General features: G+C 40.0%; 1 pseudogene; it reads left to right on the forward strand.

Annotated features, from left to right (window-relative positions):
* Positions 1-6,500: 6,500 nt before the first annotated feature.
* LOC134738371 (golgin subfamily A member 6-like protein 7) overlaps positions 6,501-27,184 on the forward strand; it is a 36,864-nt pseudogene continuing 16,180 nt past the window's right edge.

The raw sequence follows: 27,184 nt of genomic DNA on the forward strand, positions 1-27,184 counted from the left end.
TCTCCTAATCAATAGGCCAGTCTTCCCCTCCCCACCCCCACATTTTTAGCCATCTAATTTTATTCCTTACATTCGTTCTTAAAAAGGCAAAAACCTGGCCGGGCGCGGTGGCCTAACGCCTGTAATCCCAGTGCTTTGGGAGGCCGAGGAGGGTGGATCACGAGGTCAGGAGATCGAGACCATCCTGGCTAACACAGTGAAACCCCGCCTCTACTAAAAATACAAAAAAATTAGCCTGGCAGCGGGCACCTGTAGTCCCAGCTACTCAGGAGGCTGAGGCAGGAGAATGGCGTGAACCTGGGAGGCGGAGCTGCAGTGATCCGAGATTGCGCTACTGCGCTCCATCCTGGGTGACAGAGCGAGACTCCATTTCAAAAAAAAAAGAGGCAAAAATCTTTTTTAGCCTTCTCTTCAGGATGGTTAAAATATATGGGCAACAAAAACAATTTTTACAAATGATTTAAAACACACAATTTGCTTATTATTTTTCACACTAATAACACAAAGAATATAGACACTATATATATTCCAATCACATTGATCATGCAGAAAATAAATATTCTTTGATACTGGTTTTCCTTTGATCACAAATAGATATGAGGGCAAAATGTCTTATCACTTATTTACAAATAACTGATGGCCAAAATAGATAATTGTCATGATAGAAGTTATTGACACTGGCTGGGTGGGGTGGCTCATGCTTGTAATCCTAGCACTTTGGGAGACCGAGAAAGACGGGATCACCTGAGGTCAGGAGTTTGAGACCAGCCTGGCCAACATGTAGAAACCCTGTCTCTACATAAAAATAAATAAATAAATAAATAAACACACTTTGGTTTTGGTGGTGGGCACCTGTAATTCCAGTTACTTTGGGAGGCTGAGGCAGGAAAGAAGTTATTGATACAAATATTTGCAAAAATAAAAAGTTATTTCATAACCACAAATAATTCCAAAGTATGTCCATGTGCTAATTTGTAAATAGGAAGGAAGTTCTTATTTTGAAACTTGCAGCCTGGGAAATATTTATAAGATTGTTATGGCATTGATAACTGGAGTACTTCCTATATCAACTTACTAGAATTTTGGAGACTGACTTTAAAATATAATAAAAAGGGAAAGACAGGGAATTGAACTTTCTTCTCATGTTTTTTACAAATTTTACAGGGAGCCAGAGTCTCATTTATGTCATCACAGATTTATTTTACAAGTTTGGACTTGCAAAAATGTGCCAAAATTTGAATGCCTTACACATTTTTTTGGGAAGCAGCTAAAATATATAATGCACTGACCTTTTAATGTTCACTTTGACTGGTTAATGGTTACACCTTTGCAGCTCAGTTAGATTGTAAACAAGGGGACAAAACTGTATATAAGGTGAGAGAAGTATAGTGACAAAATTTATGAACCGCTATACATTTCCTATGAATAAAAAATGATTAAAATTCATACATTTGCTTTTTAAATATATATATAAGAAACATCAAAAATTAATTCAAAGCATATATTACCAAATATATTCTTAATTTTGAATAACCTTACTTAGGTGTACCTTTTTCTACAAAGTTATGTCTTCATTAAACATTTTTCAAATTATTAGTATTATTATTTTTAACTGATGCTTCATATTTTATTTCCCCTCTGCTCTCCCATCCCACCCTTGGTGATGGTTGTGCCCATTTGAGCATTTCGGAGCACATGACCGTAAGTAAATCTTGAGAGAGGAGCGGAATTACTGTCTAAACAGTAACAGAAGGGGATTAGCTGTAAGGATAGCATAACTGTTGTGCAGGAAGAGAAGCTGCCCAGATCTTCTTGGTGGACAATGCATAGAAGACTTAGAATTATGAAACATCTGTCCCCGAAACCACCTTTCCCACCCATCCCCCAAACCCCCACTCCCACCCTTCCCCCGCCCCATTTAATAGTGTTAACAAAAGCTTAATCTAACTTTTTTTTTTTTTTTTTTTGACGGTGTCTTGCTCAGTCGCCCAGGCTGGAGTGCAGTGGCGCAATCTCGGCTCACTGCAAGCTCCACCTCCCGGGTTCGCGCCATTCTCCTGCCTCTGCCTCCCGAGTAGCTGAGACTGCAGGCGCCCGCCCCCACGCCCAACTAATTTTTTGTATTTTTTAGTAGAGACGGGATTTCACCGTGTTAGTCAGGATGGTCTCCATCTCCTGACCTTGTGATCCACCCGCGTCAGCCTCCCAGAGTGCTGGGATTATAGGCATGAGGCACCGCGCCTGGCTTCCAGAATATAAAAAATGAGTTCCAAGACGACAGGGCCCTCACTGAGCTGGCAGGCCCCTCCATGGATCACGGGCACCAAGGCTCTGTCCAAATCATTCATGTACTGTGAGGAAGGGGGCTGGCCATGGCTCCCTGCTTGATAGCCAACCTGATCTGAGGCAAGTGTCACACGTAGTCCCAGTTTGGTCATTCCATCTTCCTTCAGAAGCTTCAGGAGCAAGGCAAAAAGCCTTGGCAACATGCTCGATCTACTGTGATCTGTAGGATCACCGAGGCAATTGTGCTGGTAACCGTTTTCTTGTAATCCCAGCACTAGGATTTCTAGGAGATCCTGGGAACCGTTTTCTAGGAAAAACACCTCTGTCCATCTGATGACTTTTCCATTTGCTTTATATTCTGATCCATGGAATATCTTCACATTTGTTACAGTCTCCATTTACTTCCCATCTATAGGACTTAGGACACCCTTGCTAACGTTTTTGTCATCATCCACTCACTGGATGTGGATGTGCTCCTGGGGTTCCTCGCGTCTGCCTTCCCACAGGTGATGGTGAAGTCCCTCATCTCTAGCAGTGCCTGCCTCAAGGAATCCATGTTCTCTGCAGTGATCTGGACCATAACGCCATCTTCCACAATACTGGACTTGGCAAGGTATCCAGAAGAGGATTTCAGAGCGCCACTGAACACAAAAAAACTGCTTTGAGTTTACATATAGTTACAGTAGTACTGAAAAATCCTCGCAATTTAGGTTTTTGTTTTCAGTTTTGTTTCTCTGTTTTCTAGTGCATAAGGACTTAATAAATATTCATTTAACAAAATTGAAATCTCAAAGGTATATATAAATAAACAATATAAATAACCATCCTTATTACAGTTAACTTTGTGCTTTAAAAAAAAAAAAGGCATCCGAAGAAAGACAGACGTATTCATGCAATAAAATCTTAGCAATCCCTGCAATAGTTTTCCAGAATTATCAGCCCTCCCATCTTACTCTGGACAGAATGAAAAAAAAATTAGTTCTCTTGTGTTGCTCTTTGAGTTCCAACTAGGAAAAATTACTGAAAAGAGCTGGATGTTACAACTGTTTCCGGCAGAGAAGTCACACTGTTCAGGAGGACCCCATAGTAGAAACTGTTTTAAAAAAGTTCTTTTTACTTGAAATTACACAAGAAAGCAGAAAATGACATTGCAAAAAGGAAAAAAGTATAGGCAGGAACATTGTTACAGAAGCCAGGTGACAATAAGTAGAGAGTAGAAAGCAATCAACACTTTTGACCATTGAGAATGAGGAAAGTGGAAATTGAATGGCTCACGGATAAAAATAGTCACCCACATGTCAATAACATGGATTCTGAAGAGTCAGACTTACGCACAGAGCATCTACCGCATGCACGAGTTGTGTGTGAGTTTGGTGATAATGAAGAGAGTGAAGAGCAGGATAAAAAAAAACTGTAGAGACCACTACTCTAGGTCATTTAAGTGTTCTAAGGAGAGAAAAATAACATGATAGAAGAAAGTGATAACTATCTGGAATGGTGGGATGGGTGGCTTCTGACACAGCTCCCATGTTTCTGATTCCACCTCCCGATATCTTGTATTATCTCCCCTTCTTGAGTATGAGCTAGACCTGGTGCCTTGCTGCTAAGAAACAGAATTCAACAAAAGTAATGCTGTGTTACTTCCTTGGTTAGGCAACAAGGAACTACGTCTTGCCCCTTGCTAGCCATCCCCAACTCTTGCTGGCATTCCCTCTTGCACTCTCGCTTGCTTGCTTTGATAAAGAGTTACCATGTTGTGTGATGCTTTGTGGAGAGGCCCACGTGACAAGGAACCAAGGGAGTTTACAGCACAACACCTGGCATAAAACTAAAGCCAACAACTATGTGAGTGAGTCTGCAAATACATTATTCCCTGTCCAGCCTTAAGGTGACTGCAGACTTTTAAAAGAGTGAGAGTCAGAGGCCACAGCTAATCCACATGTGGATTCCCACCAACAAAAACTGAAATAATATGTGTTTTAAAATGCTAAGTTTGGGGGTGATATGTTACATATAAATAGATAAATAATAAAGATGGTTTCGCATGGAGATAATGAAAGAAAGGAATTCGACTATTTTAATAGTCCAATGAAGAGGTATGAAAGATCTGAATTTGGATGGTAGCAGTGTGAATGATGTAAAAGATAAATGTGAGATTCTATAAAGTAAGATTTTATAGGACCTACCAATGATGGGGGTGAGAGGAGGATAGAGAGATGGGAGAGAGAAAGGCAGGGGGAAAGGGAGAAAAGGAGAGGGAGAAGCGGTAAATGAACAAGATTTTTAGTTCAAGTCAGTAGGAAAACCATTGGCAGAGTTGTTTTATTTAAGCATTAACAATTACTTCCTGAGCAGCTGTGATGTGTAAGACATTATGTTATCTGTACTAGACACCGAGATGAACCCTCAAAATGGTGATGCCCTCAAAATGGTATAGTGCAAAGTAGAATGTTGTGAAATTTTTCCTAATGGAGAAATTCATCCAATTAGCATTTGAGGAAAGGTATATGTGAGTTGGACTTTGGATAGTAACATATAGAGATTAACATTAGAAAGGAATCAAAATATTTCATTAGACATATAAAGAAGTCAATAGTTTATTTTCACTAGATTGCAAGCATATGAAAAAGACAATGGGAAAATGTGTCTCAATTGTCAGCCTAAATTTAACATCTTATTCTGTAGTGAAATCACAGGACAATTAAATAGATGTCTTGCACTTAGGACAAATTATTTAAGTTTGTTGAAGAAATGAGATGATTGATTTTATTTTTAAGTAATAAGTAATGTGAGAAAATCTGCAATCAGTAGGGTTTATGTAGATCCAGCCTCAACAAACTACTGCCGATGGGCCAAATCTAGTCTGCAGCTCATTCATGTAAACAAAGTTTTATTGGAATATAGCCATCCTCATTCATTACATAATGCTTATGGCTTTGACAGAGACTGTGCCACCTGCAAAGCCAAAAATATTTACTATCTGTCCCTGGACAGGAAATGCTTCTCAATCCCTGGTCTACATCATAAAATGGATTTGAGTAGAGAGAAAGAAAAAAAACTCATTAAAACATATGGGGTGTTACTGCCTTAAACAAGTAGGATACTAACAATAGAAATGGAAAGGAAAAGTTGGAGTGTGCGTGTGGGTATGCATCTGTGTGCATTTGTGTGTATGTGATGAAAACTGCTTAAATGCAGGGTACAATATAGAAGAGGAGGCCGTCGTGGTGCTTAGATGGCTGTGAATTCACAGTCTCCTCCATTAATATTTAAGTGCAATTTTGGAGGAATGAGCCTTTCCACTCAACTCTTAAGTGGTTTAATCAGCTCATCGTATTTTTTTCCTAATGGTTAGAAAGGATAAGTTACTCAGAAGGAAAAGTAGTATTGATTGAGAAAGAATTATAATGGAAGGGAGCGGTGATTGCATACTTCTAGGAAAGCTGGAGGGAACAGCTAAAAATCAGTATGATACCGAACACTTGGATGAACGCATGAGTGAAAGCAGGTGAGAGCAGCCCTAAAAGGAAGCCAGTTTGCACCAAAAGTAAACACTGGTTTTCATGCTGCCTCTTGTATATATGTATCAAAAGATACTGGTACTTAATGTATAAATTAGAATATTAACTTTTTTAGTATGAATTGAAATTATATGGGGTTTAAAAAAATCAATGATTTAAAAACATCACCAGGTTCCTTTTGTTGTTTAAATTCTCTCCTGATAGAACTAAATAGGGGTCTCCTAAATAGGGTTCAAGAAGCAGAAACTTACATAATGGTACTCAGGATTCAATGCATTAAAGATTAATATTCCTTGAATTAGAAGAGCCGAACTAAGCATCTAAACACCAGATATAGGTCTAGAATAGCAGATACATCTAAGTAGGTTTCAACTGTCTAAGGGCACATGCCTGGTGCAGGGACATGAACAAATGGTGGGTAAACAGTGATAAAAGCGCTATGAGGGATGTTTAGCATTGAAATGTGTAAAGTTTTTATTTAATCACAAAGTTTTCTATATTAGCTTAAATTTTATAATGATGATGAATTACTCATGTGAAAATTAAAAACTTTTTTTTGTATTTTTAAAGAAAAAAGCACAAATACACCCATAGAACACTGCGAAATATTATCTTTCACAATTTACACCAGGCCAGGAAATTATTGGGCTGATCTGAGTCTTCAACAAAATTTTACTTTGTGAAGAAATAAGACAATGCTAGAGGGACCAAGATTTCCATTTGCCTGTGCTCCTTCTGATGCCATCTTTACTCTCCAGGTGAAAGGATGTTTGTGAGATCAATATTCCTCTCCTTTGATAGTTACCTTCTTTTAAAACCTACTGAACACTGACTTACTCAGCTCTTCTCTATTCTTTCCCATTTCCTCTGGGTCCTTTGATAATAGATGCTAGTATCCCTGTCTGTCATTCACTCCTATATGGTTCTCAGGGTTTGTTTGCTGTTCTTCCCTCTGTTAACCTGAGCCTTACAGGCCAAAGTAAATTACTCTCCCAGAACCTTTTATACAGAGTGGTTCATAGTAGTTTTCCTGACACCTATGTTATTACACATTTCTCCCCAAGACCATCTCTAAAGCTTTATGATTTACACATGGGTTACCTTAGACCAACTGACCTAAACACAAGATATGCTGTCACATTTGAAGCTGCTTCCTCAGAATATGTTGGTTGAAATCTACTGCTTCTCCCTTGTCCAGGGTTTCTAAATACCTGTAGGGCAGCTTCTCAATAATATGCATTACTAATATCTCAGAATCATTATTATACCAACAAGAACTTTTTACTTTCATTACTGTGTCAGATGACTCGGAATATCATTAGCAAAACCTGTTTAGAACAGCCGTCTTAAATCCTTGTTGAACCAATTCCAGCATGCTTTTAATTTAAGAAGTAATCCTGGCGCAGTGGTTCATGCCTGTAATCCAATCACTTTGGGAGGCCGAGGCAGGCAGATTACGAGGTCAGGAGATCGAGACCTTCCTAGCCAACATGGTGAAACCCCATCTCTACTAAAAATACAAAATTAGTTGGATGCGGTGGCATGTGCCTGTAATCCCAGCTACTCAAGAGGCTGAGGCAGGTGAATCTCTTGAACCCAGGAGGCAGAGGTTGCAGTGAGCTGAGATCGTGCCACTGCACTCCAGCCTGGTGACAGAGTGAGACCCCATCTCAAAAAAAAAAAAAAAGTAATCTTGAGTAGTATATTCCTTCCCAAGATGAGCATGCAAACAAAGATAACATGACTTTTTATTCTATATGTACGTTTGAAGGATCTCTTTAGTTCTTTAAAAACTGCATGTGATGTATAATTTTATAAATATTGAGATGCTTTGGAAAAAATATTGAAGAAAGGCCATTTGATTAGGCATAAAGCACTTAAAGTGAATGCCAAGAAAGTTGCATAGGTCAAAATAGGTCCACAAAAATGTATAGATTAGTGAAGCTTCCAACGTGAACTGACCGTTTCTCTGAGTGTCTTTTATAATTATGGGTGAAGGCTGAGGATTGGGCCTGGCCCAGATGTAGATTAGGGGTAAAATAAGCAGTGGCACACAAAATATATTTTCCCTGAGGCATATTGATTGCATTATTGTGTTATATGCAAGAATGATGGGTTATTCCAGAAGATTTCAAAAGACAGAATAAAATCTTCAAGAGTATCACAGCAACTGGGAGACAAACTCATTGCAAAGAAGACAGCCTGCCTCAAAAGCATGGCTAACTCCCTTGTTCAACACATTTCTAAGATTTTGAATCTGAATAGGGTGCATTGGTAAAGGGCTAGGCCCAATACCCCTGAAATTAAAATTTAATCTCCAACAGCATTTTTTGAGACTAATGAGTAGTTCCAACCAGCTCTCAATCAAAAGCTCAAAAGGAACATACTTCAGAAACAGAGATAAGCCAAAGATGCCGGTCTTACTGAAACTAAAACTGAATCCTGACTGCTCCAATATCTGATTATATTGGTAATGACTTTCTCCCAATACTATCTGCTTAATAGAGAAAAGTGGGAATACATTCTAAAACTATTATTATCAGAATACTTTATTATTCTTGTATACACAATGTCCAGCATGATACAAAAAATGTCTAGATATGTGAAGTGGCAAAAATTTTATTAATCAAAACACAAGTGCACAATAAGCACAGCTCCACTGATTCACAGTTCAGAATTTAGCAGACAAATTTTGAATGACCATTGCTAATATAATAAAAGTAGACAAACTGGATGAAATGATGGAGATTGCAGCAAAGATTTAAATATCTATAAAAAGTCGCACAGATATTCTAAAACAGAAACATAATAATTGAATTTATGTCACTGAATAGGTTTACTTTAGAATAAATGTAGTAAAACAACCTGAAAAGAGATTCATAGAAATATAAATTGATCTATAGAAATAATCTCAACTGATGAGATTTAAAAAAGCAGAACAAAAAAGACATGAGGCACAGTCAAAACATCTACTATAACTGAATTGGACATAAAGACAAGTGAGAGAGAATGGAGAAGAAGCAATATTGGAAGAGCTGTTGGTCAAAAATTTTGTAAAATTGATAAAGAATATCAACCTACTTGCAAGAAACTTAACAAAACCTAAGAAACATAATACAAATAAAACTTTACCTATCCAGATTATAAGCTGCTGAACCAAAACGAAAGTCTCAAAAGTAAGTAAAAGAGCAAAAATAAGTATTCCAACAAAAACAATAGAGGCTGGAGACAATGAAATGGCATTTTAACATGCTGAGGGGCAAATTTGCCAGTCTAAAATGTAATAACCAGTGAAAAAACACATAAAAGTGAAGCGCAGTAAAATATATTCAGACAAGTAATTGTTGAGAGAATGTTTGCCTAGGAGAACTGAACTACAGAAATACTAAGGAAAGTTCTTCAGCTAAGAAAAAAATTATCCCAGAGAGAAGCATACAATTAGAGGAAGCAATGAAATTAACTGAAATAAAAGCCTTAAAATATTGGCACAAGAAGTTCTAAAGATCTGAGTAAGTTCTGTATGTATTATAGAAACTATATTTATGATTAACACATTTTACACACACACACACAAAATTCCAATCACATGTGGATTACCTGGTGACTCCTTACCAAAACTTAAGGAACTAATTGGACTAGTCTTACACAAGTATTTTCAGGAAATAATACAAAAAAAAGAACACTTTAATTTTTTTGTAGGAAGCCAGTAATCATTGATACAAAAATCTGAAAGATATTAAAGAAAAGTAATTTATAAGGAACATTCACCATGAAAATAAACCTGAGAAGTAAGGATAAATATAATTAACTTGTCTTTTACAAAGTTTAAATGTTGAATAAAATATATGACAAAGAGTGGGAGTAGCTAAATAGTGTTGAACTGTTCTAAGGTCCTTATATTGTTGGAGAAGTGGAAAAAGTACGAACATACTTCAGAAATAGTAGTCCACAATAGTCGAGAATAAATATTATATCTTCTAGGATAACCAAGGTACTTAAGATAGTCCACAATAGTCTAGAATAAATATTATATTTTGTAGGGTAACTAAAGTACTAAAAAGGAATTACAAGTATTTTAATAAAATGAAAAATAAATAATTATTCTAAAAATGGGAAAAAGGCTGGGTGAAGTGGCTCCTGACTGTAATCCCAGCACTTTGGGAGTCTGAGGCGGGTGGATCACAAGGTCAGAGTTCCAGAGCAGCCTGACCAACATGGTGAAACCCCATCTCTACTAAAAATACAAAAATTAGCCAGGCGTGGTGGCACATGCCTGTAATCTCAGCTACTCAGGAGGCTGAGGCAGGAGAATCACTTGAACCCAAGAGGCAGAGGCTGCAGTGAGCTGAGATGGCACCACTGCACTCCAGCGGGGGCAACAGAGTGAGACTCTGTCTCAAATAAATAAATAAATAAAATAAAATAAAAGCCAAAAAAAGGAAATAAGAATTAAAAAAAGATAGTACAAATATAAAAATATTAAATCCAGGATTTTAAAGATTAAATCCAGAATTTTAATATAGAAGATTGTTTCAGAAGATGTGGAATAACTACCACTCTTATAGACTGTTGTGTAAATGTAAATCTGAACAACCATCTTGAAAATTCTTTTGCCAATATCTACTACAGTTAAATGTTTGTGTACCGTTTGACCCAGCAATTCCACTCCTGGGTATATATACTCAAGATCAATGAGTACTTCAGTCTAACAAAAGATATGTATAAGATATTCAATTAGCATTATTTATAGTAGCCCAAAATTAGAAACAGATGAATCATCCAATAACACAAAAAGTTATATATTCATAAAATGGAATACCCCTATTAAAATTATAAGGTATGAACTATAGGTATATACAAGAATCTCATAAATGTTTAAAACCTAATGTTGAATAAAATCAGCCATACGCAGGAGCATATATACTGCATGATACTATTTTTATGAAGCTCATTAACAGCCTATTAACATTAATTCATTAATGGAATGAATCTATATAAATAGAGGTCAGTATAGGAGTTATCTTTTTTTGGGTTGTGGTTATTGACTGAGATGGCAAGAAAAGGGTTTATGGGGTATTTGTAAGATTTTTTTTTTTTTTTTGAGATGGAGTCTCTCTCTTGTCACCCAGGCTGGAGTGCAGTGGCGCAATCTCAGCTCACTGCAACCTCCGTCTCCTGGGTTCAAGTAATTCTTCTATCTCAGCCTCCCGAGTAGCTGGGATTACAGGTGCCCGCCACCACACCCAGCTAATTTTTGCATTTTTAGTAGAGACGGGGTTTCATCACATTGGCCAAGCTGGTCTTGAACTTCTAAACTCAGGTGATCCACCCGCCTCGGCCTCCCAAAGTGCTGGAATTACAGGCATGAGCCACCACGCCCGGCCTGTAAGATATTTTTTATCTGAGTTGTTCCACGTGTGTGAAGCTATGTGAAAATTCAATAAGGTGTATACTTAAGATCTGTACATTCTGTTATGTGTAAATTATACATTAGTATTTAAAAGAAAAATAAGTAGATTAATAAAACACAGTTTGGTGTTACAGATACCTATTTATGACCCAACCATTCCACATTTAAGTATATACCCAACAGATACGACTGGGAATTTTTTACACCAAAAGACTTTCATTACAATATTATTTTTATATGCAGACACTCAAAACAGTTCAATTGTCCACCAAGAGCAGAATGTAAAAATATTTTATGGATCATTGATAGAGTGGAATAAAATACAGCAGTTAAAGAACTGCTGCTACATCTGTGGTGTCACAAATATGCCTGCATTCATATAAATTTCCTCAGGAAAAATGAATCTATTGTAGAGGAAGTCAGAAGAGTGTTATATTCGGTAGAAGAAAATTAATGAGGCATGAAAGAGGCTTCTGAGGGGCTCTTGTTTATGGTAGTCACATGACTCAGTCCATATTGAAAGATTATAAAAATTGTACACTTATGATTTATGCACTTTTTAGTCTATAACAATGTATTCATTTGTAGGAGCTACTCTCCAAGGTACCACAAACTGGGTGGCTTAAAACAACTAACAGTTATTGTGTCACAGTTGGGGAAGCTAGAAGTCTGAAAAGAAGATGTAGTCAAGGTAGTTTCCTCCAGAAGGATATGAGGGAGGCTGTCCATGTCTCTTTCATCTCTCCCAGGTTCTGGTGGTTTGTTGGAAATCACTGGTATTTCTGAGTTTACAGATGTGTCAGCCCAGTCTTCCATATAGTGTCTGCATATCATCTTCCCTCTGTGCATGTTCCTCTTGTGTTCAATTTTCCCCTTTTTATAAGAACACTAGTAATATTGGATTAGTACCCACCCTAATGACTCCATTTTAACTAGATAACCTCTGTAAAGACTCTTTCTATATAAGGTCACATTCTAAAGTATTGGGGGTTAGGACATTTGCATATATTTTCGGGAAAAACACAGTTCAACCCATAACAACATATAATTCCATTTTTAAAATCCCAAAATTACATCTAGCCTAAAAAGGAATGAAATTGAAATACAGATCACAGAGGCCTGCAGTAAACCTTGACGATGTAATACCTATTTATAAACCAAATGTTAGAATGGCTTGAAACAGAATTGAACATTTTTGAGCTATAAGACACATAGGAGAAATTTTAAGTTCATTTTTTTTGGATGAGACATTGATTAGTCTCAACAAGACTGAATGATTTTCTTTTAAGGTCACACATTTAAATAGTTAACAGGAGAAATGGCAACCTGAATCATAGTCAAATACCCACCTACCCGCTTTCCAAGACAACTAAGGTCTCAAATTGTGCCCATTTTTCTCAAATTATTTCTAGAATATTTAGCAAAAGAGGCTTTTAATTTGGCATATCTTTGTCTACAATTTTGTTGTTTATGTAAAGAAAGGTAGATTAAGGGAATTTCATTTTAAAGGTGAGAATCAGAATGTTTGTGAAGCTATGATGCCTGTGCCATCTGGCATACACGAGGGTGTTGTACTAAATGGGATCAGAATGAGCTCCTTTTGGAAGGAAAGCTTTAATAGCCTGGGAAACATTAAGGGAATCTCCACTTTTTAATTTTTATTTTATTTTCTTTCTTTCTTTTTTTTTTTTTTTTTTTGAGATGGAGTCTTGCTCTGTTGCCCAGGCTGGAGTGCAGTGGTGCGATCTCGACTCACTGCAATCTCCGCCTCCTGGGTTCACACCTTTCTCCTGCCTCAGCCTCCCAAGTAGCTGGGGCTACAGGTGCCTGCCACCACACCCGGCTAATTTTTTGTATTTTTAGTAGAGACGGGGTTTCACAGTGTTAGCCAGGATGGTCTCGATCTCCTGACCTTGTGACCCACCCACCTCAGCCTCCCAAAGTTCTGGGATTACAAGCGTGAGCCACCGTGCCAGGCCTTTTATTTTTAATAGAGCATTGGAAAATGAATTCTGCATAGCTGGCTAATGAAGGAAATCCAGAGTCATGCCAAAACCAAGTTTTAAAGGAATTTGCAATCCTTCACATTTCATTCAAGGAGGCAATGGAAATTTTGATGAAGAAATTTTTTAAAATCTTTCTTAAAAGGAGCCCTTACATTGGCATTGTATCATGACTAAAATCTTCCTCCCTCTCTCTCTCCCTTCTATGCTTTTTGTTTCTCTTTTCTATCTTTCAATGACATCAGTTTCATGGAGATAAATGGTTAAAAGACAATGATTACAACACATGCAGTTGAGTGACACAAATCTTGTTGTAGTGTTAGAAATACATCAATACATTGGGATCATAAAGAGAAATGGCAAGAAAAAAATCTAAGTTAATAACAGAAAATGCTGATTCTCACAGTCCGTGTAGAAAATAGACGTTTTTTTCTGTCAGTGGAGATAACTGAGACTAGTTAATACTGTCAATTCTGTTCCTTCTGAGTGAGCCAGGTGAGGCAAAATTTGGCAGATGAGTTGAAGGACAAAACTATTACCTTGGCAACATAAAAATTAATACTGTCTACATTGTTTACTAGGAAATGCATGCAAAATTAATACACTCTTGGTAGTACAGGTTGGTTTCACTTCTATAGTGTGTGGTTAATAGAAAGCTGATTCAACAGACGACAGATTCAACAGACGATGTAGAATTGTCTAAAATCCGGCCGGGCGCGGGGCCTCACGCCTGTACTCCCAGCACTTTGGGAGGCCGAGGCGGGCAGATAACAATGTCAGGAGATCGAGACCATCCTGGCTAACATGGTGAAACCCCATCTCTCCTAAAAAAAACAAAAAAATTAGCCGGGAGTGGTGGTGGGCGCCTGTAGTCCCAGCCACTCCGGAGGCTGAGGCAGGAGAATGGCGTGAACCCGGGAGGCGGAGCTTGCAGTGAGCCGAGATCGCGCCACTGCACTCCAGCCTGGGCAACAAAGCGAGACTCCATCTCAAAAAAAAAGAAAAAAAAAGAATTGTCTGAAATTCATCTTCAGTGAGTCCATGGCATGTTTTGGAATTTACTCACTTGTTTGCCTCAGGAACAGTAGCTGTTCAGATTTGTTCTGTCTTTGATTTTGGAAATGAGGTTACCGTGCTCTGTAGTGTCGGGAAGATGACATGGCATAAGTAGGCAAACGGCTAGGCATTTTCTCAGCAGTAAATTACCAGTGCCCTTACTTGCCATGATACCCACAACAGGCAGAGGCAGTTTCCTGAGGCAATCCAGGCCACAAAGAACTGTACATTTGGGGAAAACATATCTTCAAATATATATGTTAAAATCTAAAAAACTGGTTAGTATGTATTACTTTTGTGGATATTTAAACATTCCCTATGCATAAAGACCTAGTTAAAGAGATGCAGGCTTTTGGCATGTTAAGTAACTCCTTGATGAGAAATCACACTACGAATAATAAATATGACTTAATAAAAATGAAAAATAATGAGATTAGTTACTATTGAATTATTCTTGCTTAGAATGCCCCTGAATTTCAGTCATAGAAGTTCACTTGTACCTGGGTAAGTTACAAGTTCTTATTTGTGCTGGTTTCTGTTCCATTGGCAATTAAAATTTTGGTAAGTTGAATAAAAGATCTTTCTAAAAAGGGAGTTCTTTTTTTTTTTTCTTTTTTGGGGGGATGGAGTCTTGCTCTGTCACCCAGGCTCGAGTGCAGTGGCGCCATCTCGGCTCACCGCAAGCTCCACCTCCCAGGTTCACGCCATTCTCCTGCCTTAGCCTCCCGAGTAGCTGGGACTACCGGCGCCCGCCACCACGCCCGGCTCATTTTTTTTTTGTAATTTTAGTAGAAACGGGGTTTCACCGTGTTAGCCAGGATGGTCTCCATCTCCTGACCTCAGGATCCGCTCTCCTCGGCCTCCCAAAGTGCTGGGATTCAGGCATGAGCCACCGCGCCCGGCCAAAAGGGAGTTCTTATATTGGCAATGTATCATGATTAAAGTTATCCTCCCTCTTTCTCTCCCTCCCACATATGTATTTTCGTGGAAGTATATGTACATGTGATTTGTGCCATTTGTGTGTGTGTAGGTAAATGAAAGTGGCATTGAGAAAATCTCACATTAAGAAAAATTTGAGATAGTACAATTCTTATGCATCATATGTTGCATAATGTTTGACTATTAAGAAATTTGCATCACACGTCTACTTATTTCATTAAACATGTTACAGGCAATTAATTTACATATACCCTCCATTTCCTTTTTTCCCCTCTCTGGTTCTCCTGCTGCAGGGTCATTATACATTCCTACTCACAAAATGTCCTTGTTTTTTCCCTTACTCCTGTCATTGATCTTCTGAATCTTTCCGGTGAACTTAGCATGGATGTTTTGATAGAAAGCTCTGGCATTAACTCTGGAGTTGTTTTGCAAGGAAGGTTGTTCGCTTTTTCACCATTTTTTTTTTCAGGTCCTTGAAGTGTTTTCACATAGATATTTCACAAGGGCCATTTCAGAATTGAGAACATTTGGCGTGCACTCTTCCTCTTTTGGTCCCAGAGTTATTATGAGTCCTACTTGAAATTATGTTTGCTCCCCTGTTTCATGAAATATTGCACTTACTCATTAGTTTTTAGTTTGAACTCTCCTGGGAGGTCTAATGTAGAGTTTGGACAAGGACACGTTTGAACTCTCCTGGGAGGTCTAATGTAGAGTTTGGACAAGGACACAGATTCATAATAAACCTACCCAGTCAATTTGGTATAAAGGCTTAGAAGGTGGAACTGGCCACATTTTGAATTGGAGGTAAGGATCAGGAATGGTAATGGAGAGACATACAGGATTTTCTTATGGGAACAAGAAACAACCTCTGGACAGTATTAGAGCCCAGAGAGTGATAAGCCTCTTCTAACTTCAATATTCTATGTACAAATTCACGAGACTTTTTTTTTTCTTTTTTTTTTTTTGAGATGGAGTCTCACTCAGTATCCCAGGCCGGAGTGCAATGGTGCGATCTCGGCTCACTGCAAGCTGCGCCTCCCAGGTTCATGCCATTCTCCTGCCTCAGCCTCGTGAGTAGCTGGGACTACAGGTGCCTGCCACACCGGGCTAATTTGTGTATTTTTAGTAGAGACTGGATTTCACTGTGTTAGCCAGGATGGTCTCCATCTCCTGACCTCGTGATCCGCCCGCCTCGGCCTCCCAAAGTGCTGGGATTACAGGCGTGAGCCACCGCGCCCAGCGGAGACTTTTAATTGCCAGACTGCATTGCATAAACCAAAGGCCAACAGAGAGGTGACGTTTCAAATTACTGGCACAACAAGAGCCGAGATCAGAAAGCTCCAACTTAATGTAAACACTGACAAGAAATCCGACAGAAATGACTTCTGTATCTGCTCAACTTAACATAACAAGACATATTGTCAAGCGCATTTGGCTTTTTAGGTAGAATTGTCTAAAAAGGTTTAACTGCTTTAGAAAATATAAATGTGAAGATTTGTGGTATTCAGGTTTATATACAAGATATTTCTACATTTAAAAGAGACAGAGTGGAAAAGCTTGGTATAAGATTTGTAAAATATGTTTGTAATAATGCTAATGGAAGAGGTGAGAGTTGGGTGGGGTGGGGTGTAGATGGGAACATGGTTTGGGCATTGGGGAAAGGGAAGTCATGCTGTGAATGAAATAGTGAGGCATGTTATTAAGGTGTGTTTTATGTCTCCATTGAAATGTTATAGAGAGAAATTTAAAATAGATCATGATGGGTTTTGAATCTGACTTCTAATTTTAAAATGTTATGAGCTTTGTTGCTTTTCTATTTCATACACATTTCTTTATGGGTTTCACTTAGACTGCATGAAATTGCAGATGCCAATTGCCTTTTAACAAAATTAAATTCACATATATGTATAATTTGCATGTATATATTCATGGAATTTTTTATTCTACACATGATATATTATTTTAAAATGGTTTATCAATGACATAACGTATACTTTTTCTATACTTTCTGTTTTCTGGTTTGGATTTTTTCTGGCAACACTAATTTTCACCGACCTATACTCATTGATAGTATAAAATTGTACAAGTGCATATTTTACCATGATTACATTTGAATAGATGACTGGAGGTACATCTATGATGACTAATACTTTCTAAACACATATTTACTTCTTATATATCTGTGTAAATGATTGTAAGAGGAAGGGGAAAATAGAGATGTATCATTGTGTATACCATCTTAAAGCACATTCAACTGCTCTCATGTTTGGAGAATTTTGAATGTGATGAATGTTTCTCTTTCACCGCTAACAGGTTGTATGTGTGAGCCAGATTTTATTGCAAGTGTTTGAAAGACTATTGCAAATATCGGATATTGCCAGACAGTTGGTAAAAAAGCAAATTGAGTCTATTGAGAAATTAATTTACCAGCTGAAAGAAGTACATTTGCCTTAGAGTCATCAGATATTCTACCCACCAGACTCATCTCCAAGATAGCATCCCTAATGAGCTTCCTAAGCCAACTAAACATAAGCAGGAAGCATCAGTCATCAGAAGTGACTATTTTCAGCCAATCAGCTGACTGCACAAACTGCATGGCATTGAGGAAAGGAAGAACATTCTGAAAGTTTTTTTCTTTTTTCATTCTGCCTTCACTTTGTTGGTTTCTCAATTTTACAGATGCAGTGTCACGCGCAGAACCCTGTAAATGAGCATAGTTCATTCAAGTATATAAAGTGCTTTCATGTATTATTATTCAGTGGAATAAAATGAATTTTAACAGGCTTAAGTGATTTTCCTGAAGACACACAATTAATGTGTGGCTGGAATTCAAAATCGTGTCTTTTCCTCTGTTCTGATTGTTCTATAAATAGGGGTGTAGTGATTGATTTTCTACCCACCATGACAGGGAATAGGTTCAAAACTTAAAACCCTGTTCGTTTCATAATTAGGTAGACTCAGATGACAGGATCAAGGTAGGGAGGGGAGCCAGTCATTTTTACTCCCATATGGGTTTGCTCCTTCAAAGACAGGATTGGGGTAGCAGTGTCAGTTCCTACAGGTTATAACGATCTTAATGATAAAGTTAACTAACCATAACTGAATACTCATAATGTGCTAGCACTTTTCATAATGTATCCCAAATAATACTCACAAAACCTTCCAAATAAATATTACCTTTTTGTTGTCTTTGTTCTATTTTGTTTGAGACAGGGTCTCACTGCTGCCCAGGCTTTAGTGCAGTGATACAATCGTGGTTCACTGCAGTGTCAAACTCCTGGGCTTAAGGAATCCTCCTACCTCAGCCTCCCAAGAAGCTGAGACTACAGGCATGCACCACCACTCCCAGCTGCAAATAAATATTCTTATCCCATTGTACTGATGCAGAAAAACGTATGGCCCGGAGAAGTAATGTTAAGTTTATTGGGGGATTTAACTTGTAAAAAATTATTTTATCGAACCCTAATGTAAACTGTGGACCCTGGGTGATAGTGATGTGTCAGTGTAGGTTCATCGATTATAACAAATGCATCATTCTGGTGCAGGATGTTGACAGTGGGGGAAGCTGTGTGTGTAAGGGGAGTAGGGAGTTTATGGGAACTCTTCTACTTTCCACTCAATTTTGCTGTGAGCCTAAAACTACTCTAAAAAAATTAAGTTTATTAATCAAGAAAAAAATTCTTATATTTTATGAATATATGGGACAGCTATTCATGTATGTGGTAAAAATGAGATTTGTTACAGTACTCAGCAGGAGTGTGTCTAATACGACTGATATTCATGTGTCACTTATAAAAACTGGCTTCATTATCAATCTATAGATTCATTTCATTTGTGTATGTTCGCTTAAGGGCGCACACATGGAAACCCTTTGGTGTTATTAGAGGTCTGTTGGGAGGGCTCCTTTTTGGTGGAAGCTATGTCTGTTTCTCAAAAGTGATTTAAGAGTGAGATGTGAAATAGCACTTGCCCCCGAGGATGGAGCCAACAGAGCATAGGGGATTTATTTGATGCTATCTCTGAGAGACTGGAGAGAGGAATATAAAGAGCTTATCCCTTAAGAAAGAATAGGGGAGGACTTCCTTACCTGATATCTCAGATCATGAAGCTACAGTTCTCTCCCTGCTTTAGGGAAAAATAATAATAACAGACTTTTTGCAAAAATCAATTACTGAACATATTCCTATATTCTAGATTTATAATGAAGCATTTTTGTACATATTCATTAAAAAGAGTAATTAGAACATTTTTCTCTGGTTTATAGTAACTAGGATGGCAACACATATATCTTGGAAGTATTTTGTGGTATGATTCTTCAACATAAAATTATTCTTAAAAACTTCTTAGAAGTCTCCAGGTGCTCAGGAATAAGGTCACTTTAAATCATTCCTTATTGACCATAAGAAAAATAATTAGGCAAGACCACAAAACTAAATGTTTAGACTGTTTCTCCTGTTTCCTGATTTTCAGGTTATTTTTTATCCCAATTTTATTTTGCTGTATAGTCACACATTTCATCTTTGAAATAAAGTATATAATAATCACTTTTTTTTTTTTTTTTTTTTTGAGACGGAGTCTTGCTCTGTCACCCAGGCTGGAGTGCAGTGGCATTATCTCGGCTCACTGTAAGCTCCACCTCCCAGGTTCACACCATTCTCCTGCCTCAGCCTCCCCAGTAGCCGGGACTACAGGCACCTGCCACCATGTCCCGCTAATTTTTTTTTTTTTTTTTTCAGTAGAGACGGGGTTTCACCGTGTTAGCCAGGTTGGCCTTGATCTCCTGACCTTGTGATTTTCAAAGCTGTTCGAGGGCATTTATCAGGCTTTTAACTCTAGGTACTCTTTCCCACAGTGTGAAGGCCAAGAGAAGGGATCCTGGGCTCTCTTCCCTGGCCCCAGGATGGGAATTCAGGGGGAAAAGTTCACCTACTCTTATCCCACAAAAGAAAATTTATTCATCAGTTGTCAAGCTAAGGAGCTTCAGAGTCCATAAACAGGGAAATTGCTAAGAGCTTATCAGTAGCGTCTACCCCTCATCTCCACCTGGGGTCACATGGAGAATGATGGTGGGGGCACCGATCTTGTCCTACTTCAAGTGAAAAGCAGGGGTGTGGGGGGGTTTCATTGTGAAGGGCTCCTTTGTTAAAATTCCTTCCAATTCCAGGAAAAACATGCACTCCAAAGCCATTATCTCTTTTACTTCTTACTAGGGGACTTCCAGGAAAGAGACAGAGAGAGGAGAAAGAAGAGGGCAAAACAGCTGCAGTGAATTTGGTTACCTCTCCAATTGCTTTTCTTGTTGCAGAATATTTCACATCCCAGGATTTTCCTTCTTGACCTCTGGACTGTTGATACACCCAAGATCTTAATATGCTTTCAATCACAGGTTAAAGGCATCAAGCGCCAGATCGGTTGGGCCTAGGAGTTCCAGACCGGCCTGGACAACATGGTGAAACCCAGTCACATTTTTTTTTTTTAAATTTTGTTTTTTTTTAAATTTTTTTAAAATTTGTTGCCCAGGCTGGAGTGCAGTGGCGAGGTATCGGCTCCGGGACCTCTGCCTCCCGGGTTTGGGTGGCTCTCCTGCCACAGCCTCCCGAATGGCTGGGATTGCAGTGTAAGCCACCATGCCTGACTAATTCCCTAACTGTGCAACTACAAGGTCACTAAACAAATAAACTCAAGTCACAAAACATATTTTTCCTTAAATGGTAAAAAATAATATAATGTATGTTTCAATTAAATAAGTATCTTTGTTTCTCTATAATATGCTTCCCCCTGCACAGATCTGCCCCCTCGCCCCACATAATGCTTGAAAGATAACTCTTGGTTCAGTACTCAATCCTTTAAATGTTAATCCGACTGGGCCAGTGCACCTAAATAATTAATAATGTCCTCCTAAACCCCACGAGTCTATCTAATTCCTTAAAAATCCCGCTACAGGATTGCAGGTGTGAGCCACCGCGCCCAGCCCACTTTGTTAATCAGAGAGGAATAGATGGGCCTGGCGTGGTGGCTCACCCTTGTGATCCAGGGACTTTGGATGGCGGAGCGCGGCGGATCGCTTGAGCCTAGGAGATCCAGACAGGCCTGGGCAACATGGTGAAACTCGGTCTCTTTTTTTTTTTTTTTTTGAGGCGGAGTTTAGCTCTTGTTGCCCAGGCTGGAGTGCAGTGGTGCAGTCTTGGCTCCCCGCCACCTCCACCTCTTGGGTTTGGGTGGTTCTTCTGCCTCAACCTCCCTAATGGCTGAGATTGCAGGTGTGAGCCACCATGCCCGGCTAATTTTCGTTTTTCTTTTTCTTTTTCTTTTTTTTTTTTTTTTTGGTACACACAGGGTTTCTCCCTGTTGGTCAGGCTGGTCTCAAACTCAGGACCTCAGGTTATCCGCCCGCCTTGGCTTCCGGGGCTGCTGGGATTGCAGGCGTGAGCCAGCGCGCAAGGCCCAACTGATTAATCAGAAAGGAATAGATCGGCCTGGCTGGTGGCTCACGCTTGTGATCCCAGGACGTCAGACGGCGGATTGCGGGGGATCACTTGAGCCTAGGAGTTCTACACTGGCCTGGGCAACATGGTGAAACCCGGTCTCTCTTTTTTTTTTTTTTTTTTTGGTACAGACAGGGTTTCTCCATGTTCATCAGGCTGGTCTCAAACTCCCGACCTCAGGTTATCCGCCCGCCTCCTCGGCCTCCGGGGGTGCTGGGATTGCAGGCGTGCGCCAGCGCGCCCAGCCCAGTTTATTAATCAGAAAGGAATAGATCGGCCTGGCATGGTGGCTCAGGCTTGTGATCCCAGGAATTTGGATGGCTGAGCGCGGTGGATCGCTTGAGCCTAGGAGTTCCATACTTGCCTGGGCAACATGGTGAAACCCGGTCACTTTTTGTTTGTTTTGAGGCGGAGTTTCGCTCTTGTTGCCCAGGCTGGAGTGCAGTGGTGAGGTCTTGGCTCAACCGGCCTCCGCCTCCCGGGTTTGGGTGGTTCTCCTGACACAGCCCCCCGAGTGGCTGGGATTGCACGCCTAAGCCACCATGCCCAGCTCATTTTGTTTTTTGTTTGTTTTTGTTGTTGTTGTTGGAGATGGGGTTTCTCCATGTTCATAAGGCTGGTCTCAAACTCCCGACCTCAGGTTATCCACCCGCCTTGGGCATCCGGAGGTGCTGGGATTGCAGGCTTGAGCCAGCGCCCAAGGCCCAATTTATAAATCAGAAAGGAATAGTGTGGGGAATCCCTTGAGCCTAGGAGTTCCAGACAGGCCGGGGCAACATGGTGAAACCAGGTCTCTTTTGTTTTTTTGAGGCAGTTTCACTCTTGTTGCCCGGTTGGAGTGCAGTGGTGCGGTCTCAGCTCCCGGCGGCCTCCGCCTCTTGGGTTTGGATCGTTTTCCTGCCTCAGCCTCCGGAGCGGCTGGGATTGCAGGTGTGAGCCACCATGCCTGGCTAATTTTTTTTTTTTTTTTTTTGTACAGACGGGGTTTCTCCCTTCGTCAGGGTAGTCTCAAACTCCTGACCTCAGGTTAATCGCCTGCTTCGGCCTCCCGGGGTGCTGGGATTGCAGGCGTGAGCCACCATGCCCGGCTAATTTTTTTTTTTTTTTTTTGGTACAGACGGGGTTTCTCCCTTCTTCAGGGCAATCTCAAACTCCTGACCTCAGGTTAACCGCCTGCTTCGGCCTCCTGGGGTGCTGGGATTGCTGGCGTGAGCCACCATGCCCAGCTTTTTATTTTTTTTCTTTTTTGGTAGAGACAGGTTTCTCCATGTGGGGCAGGCTGGTCTCAAACTCCCGACCTCAGGTGATCTGCCCGCCTCGGCCTCCCAGGGTGCTGGGATTGCAGGAGTGAGGCACCGCGCCAGGCCCAATTTATTAATCAGAAAGGAACAGATGCGCCTGGTGTGGCGGCTCACCCTTGTGATTCCCAGGACTTCCGATGGCCCAGCGTGGCCGATCGCTTGAGCCTAGGAGTTCCAGGCCGGCTGGGGCAACATGCTGAAACCCAGTCTCTCTCTCTTTTTTTTTTTTTTTTTTTGAGAGGGAGTTTCGCTCTTGTTGCCCAGGCTACAGTGCAGTGGCAGGGTCTGGCTCCCAGCAGCCTCGGCCTCCCAGGTTTGGGTGGTTCTCCTGCCTCAGCCTCTGGAGTGGCTGGGATTGCAGGCGTGAGCCACCATGCCCTGCTAATTTTGTATTTTGTATTTTTTTTTTTTTTTTGGTAGAGATGGAGTTTCTCCATGTTGGTCAGGCTGGCCTCAATCTGACCTCAGGTTATCCGCTGGCCTCGGCCTCCCGGGGTGCTAGGATCGCAGGCGTGAACCACCGCGCCGGGCCCAATTTTTAATCAGACAGGAATAGATCGGCCTGGCGTCATGGCTCACGCTTGTGATCCCAGGACTTTGGGCGGCTGAGCATGGCAAATCGCTTGAGCCTAGGAGATCCAGACCCGCCTGGGCAACATGGTGAAACCTGGTTTTGTTCGTTTTTGTTTTGTTTTGTTTTTGAGGCGGAGTTTCCCTCTTGTTGCCCAGGCTGGAGTGCAGTGGCCTGATCTGGGTTCCCCGGGCCTCCGCCTCCTGGGCGAAGGGTGATTCTCCTGCTTCAGCCTCCTGAGTGGCTGGGATTGCAGGTGTGAACCACCATGCCTGGCTTTTTTATTTATTTATTTATTTTGGTTGAGATGGGGTTTCTCCATGTTAGTGGGGCTGGTTTCCAGCTCCTAACCTCAGGTGATCCGCCGGCCTTGGCCTTCCGGGGTGTTGTGATGGCAGGCGTGCGGCACTGCACCTGGCCCAAAACCCAGACCCTTAACGGAAAAACAAAACAAAAATCACAAAGATTAGCCAGGCCTGGTGGACCCCGCAGCTAGTCCCAGCCACTCTGAAGGCTGATGGAGGAGGATTGCTTGAGCCGGAGAGGGGTGGGGGTGGAGGTGGCAGTGAGCCATCATGCCGCTGCTGCAGTCCAAACTGGGCAATAGGGCGGCACCGTGTCTCAGGAAAAGGGAAAGGAAAATAATAATAAAGAAAAAGAAAGTATACAAAATTGCTAAATCCAGGAACAGCTTCACAATATATCGAGAGAAATAGAGGCAAAGGTTAGCAGACACCAATGCTCACTTAGTGGAACTGCAGGTGTCCCCAAACAGAAGGCTGCTAGTTTTCCAAAAGAAATATATTATTGACCAAAAAAAAAGTTGGTTTGCTACAATATACAAATAGCTAAACTTTATATAGCCACAACCCTCTTGTAGCACTGCTCTAAGCCTTTTCCTGCTCTGAAATAGCTACTATTGTTACCTTCATTGTAGGGAAAACAGATGCCAGAGGTTGTTGTGGAAGGACCGCGAAAACTGACTAGGAAATTGACTTCTAAGTTTAGGACTTAAAGGTTCTTCCTGCTCTGCTCCTTACATTGCTACATTTTAGTTAACATACCTATTAAAATACTGGTCCTTTCTATATTTGGAGGGACTCATCCTGCAGTTTGAAGTTTTTTCTTAGGCTAAGCATTTGGTCAGAAGATCATCTGCGTTTTATGTCAGTTTAAGTTTAGACATTGTTCAGTAAGGAATGTAAATATGAGCAAACAGTTATCTGATTAAATAGAAAACCTAGAAGAAAAATCACCTATGAGGAAGTCAAGAAAATGTGAACTCTGGATTTGTAGCTATTTTCAGACTACTAATTTTTTGGTATTTAATGGCATTGTGAATATATTTATTTTTAAAAATTCCTTGTCTTCTACAGATACATATAAGGTAATTAAAAAATGATATGATGTACAGATTTTACTTCAAAATAATTCAGAAGAAGAAGGACTGTATATAAATGAAGTGGGAATATAAATGAAACAAAACTGGCTGTGGCCAGGTGTGGTGACTCATGCCTGTAATCCCAGCACTTTGGGAGACGGAGGCAGGTGGATCACTTGAGGTCAGGAGTTCAAGACCAGCCTGGCCAACGTGGTGAAACATCATCTCTACTAAAAATACAACAGTTAGCCAGATGTGGTGCCGGGTGCCTGTAATCCCAGCTACTCGGGAGGCTGAGGCAGGAGAATAACTTGAACCTGGGAGGCAGAATTTGCAGTGAGCCAAGATCACGCCACTGCACTCCAGCCTGGGCAACCATAGCAAAATCCCACCTTTAAAAACAAACAAACAACAACAAAAAATAACAAAAAAAAAAACTGTCCATGCCATGAATGAAAAATTGTTGATGATGTGTATCTGTAGGGCAATTATATTATTTTTCTCAACATTTTTTACGTCTGAAACTTTTTATTGAACACATGCACACGTCCCTTGTAACTGGGGCTGCTTCCCCATTATTCTCTCAGTAGCCCTTCTGATTTTCACTTCTTCATTCTTAGAGACTCTGGATTTTTTTTTTTTTTTTTTTTTGGCAAGTTCAAGTATGTCTTTGCAAGGACTATGCAGTATGTCTACCTACTCAGCCATATTATCAGAAACAGAAAAAGTGTCTAGATTCTTGTCTTGTCCTGTTAAGATTTTTTAAATTCCAAGAACAGTCACCTTCTACCAGACACTCTGATGTTGGAAGACAAAGCATATTTTGTAAGTGGCATGATTTCTGGGCTCAAATTTAGAACAAAGCCACAGATTTCAACAACCCAAAAATAACTTACTGTGACTCACCAAATTTAGAAAGATGGAAATTATTTAAAGAAAGAAAACCTTAATTTACTATGTGACCTCTAAGTATCTGGGCTGAAAATTGTAAAGGTAGAAAGGTAAATCAAAAGATATAGAGACTGTAATCATGCACTTAATGAAGTGCTAAATCAAAGTATTTTTGGCATACGTGGAAGAGTTTAATTTTATCACATTTTTTACTGGTACTATAGCTATTTGCAAGTACATATAAAACTACAGTGTTACATATAAACTATAAAAAAACAACTTTTTTAAAAAATTTTATTATTATACTGTAAGTTTTAGGGTACATGTGCACAATGTGCAGGTTAGTTACGTATGTATACATGTGCCATGCTGGTGTGCTGCACCCATTAACTTGTCATTTACATTAGGCATATCTCCTCAGGCTATCTCTCCCCCCTCCCCCCACCCCACAACAGGCCCCAGTGTGTGATGTTCCCCTTCATGTGTCCATGTGTTCTCATTGTTCAATTCCCACCTATGAGTGAGAACATGCGGTGTTTGGTTTTTCGTCCTTGCGATAGTTTACTGAGAATGATGATTTCCAGTTTCATCCATGTCCCTACAAAGGACATGAACTCATCCTTTTTATGGCTGCATAGTATCCCATGGTATATATGTGCCACATTTTCTTAATCCAGTCTATCATTGTTAGACATTTGGGTTGGTTCCAAGTCTTTGCTATTGTGAATAGTGCCGCAATAAACATACGTGTGCATGTGTCTTTATAGCAGCATGATTTATAGTCCTTTGGGTATATACCCAGTAATGGGATGGCTGGGTCACATGGTATTTCTAGTTCTAGATCCCTGAGGAATCACCACACTGACTTCCACAATGGTTGAACTAGTTTACAGTCTCATCAACAGTGTAAAAGTGTTCATATTTCTCCACATCCTCTCCAGCACCTGTTGTTTCCTGACTTTTTAATGATCACCATTCTAACTGGTGTGAGATGGTATCTCATTGAGGTTTTGATTTGCATTTCTCTGATGGCCAGTGATGATGAGCATTTTTTCATGTGTTTTTTGGCTGCATAAGTGTCTTCTTCTGAGAAGTGTCTGTTCATATCCTTCACCCACTTTTTGATGGGGTTGTTTGTTTTTTTCTTATAAATTTGTTGGAGTTCATTGTAGATTCTGGATATTAGCCCTTTGTCAGATGAGTAGGTTGTGAAAATTTTCTCCCATTTTGTCAAAAATCAACTTTTTAAGAAATGAGACTAATCTAGCAACTTTATTTAAAAGTTTATCTTCAGGGAATAATTAAGGATGCCCGTACAAAAGGATTTAGCCATGACATCA

Source organism: Pongo pygmaeus, chromosome 16 (genome assembly GCF_028885625.2).
Source record: "Pongo pygmaeus isolate AG05252 chromosome 16, NHGRI_mPonPyg2-v2.0_pri, whole genome shotgun sequence".
In the NCBI taxonomy this organism is placed as follows: Eukaryota; Metazoa; Chordata; class Mammalia; order Primates; family Hominidae; genus Pongo; species Pongo pygmaeus.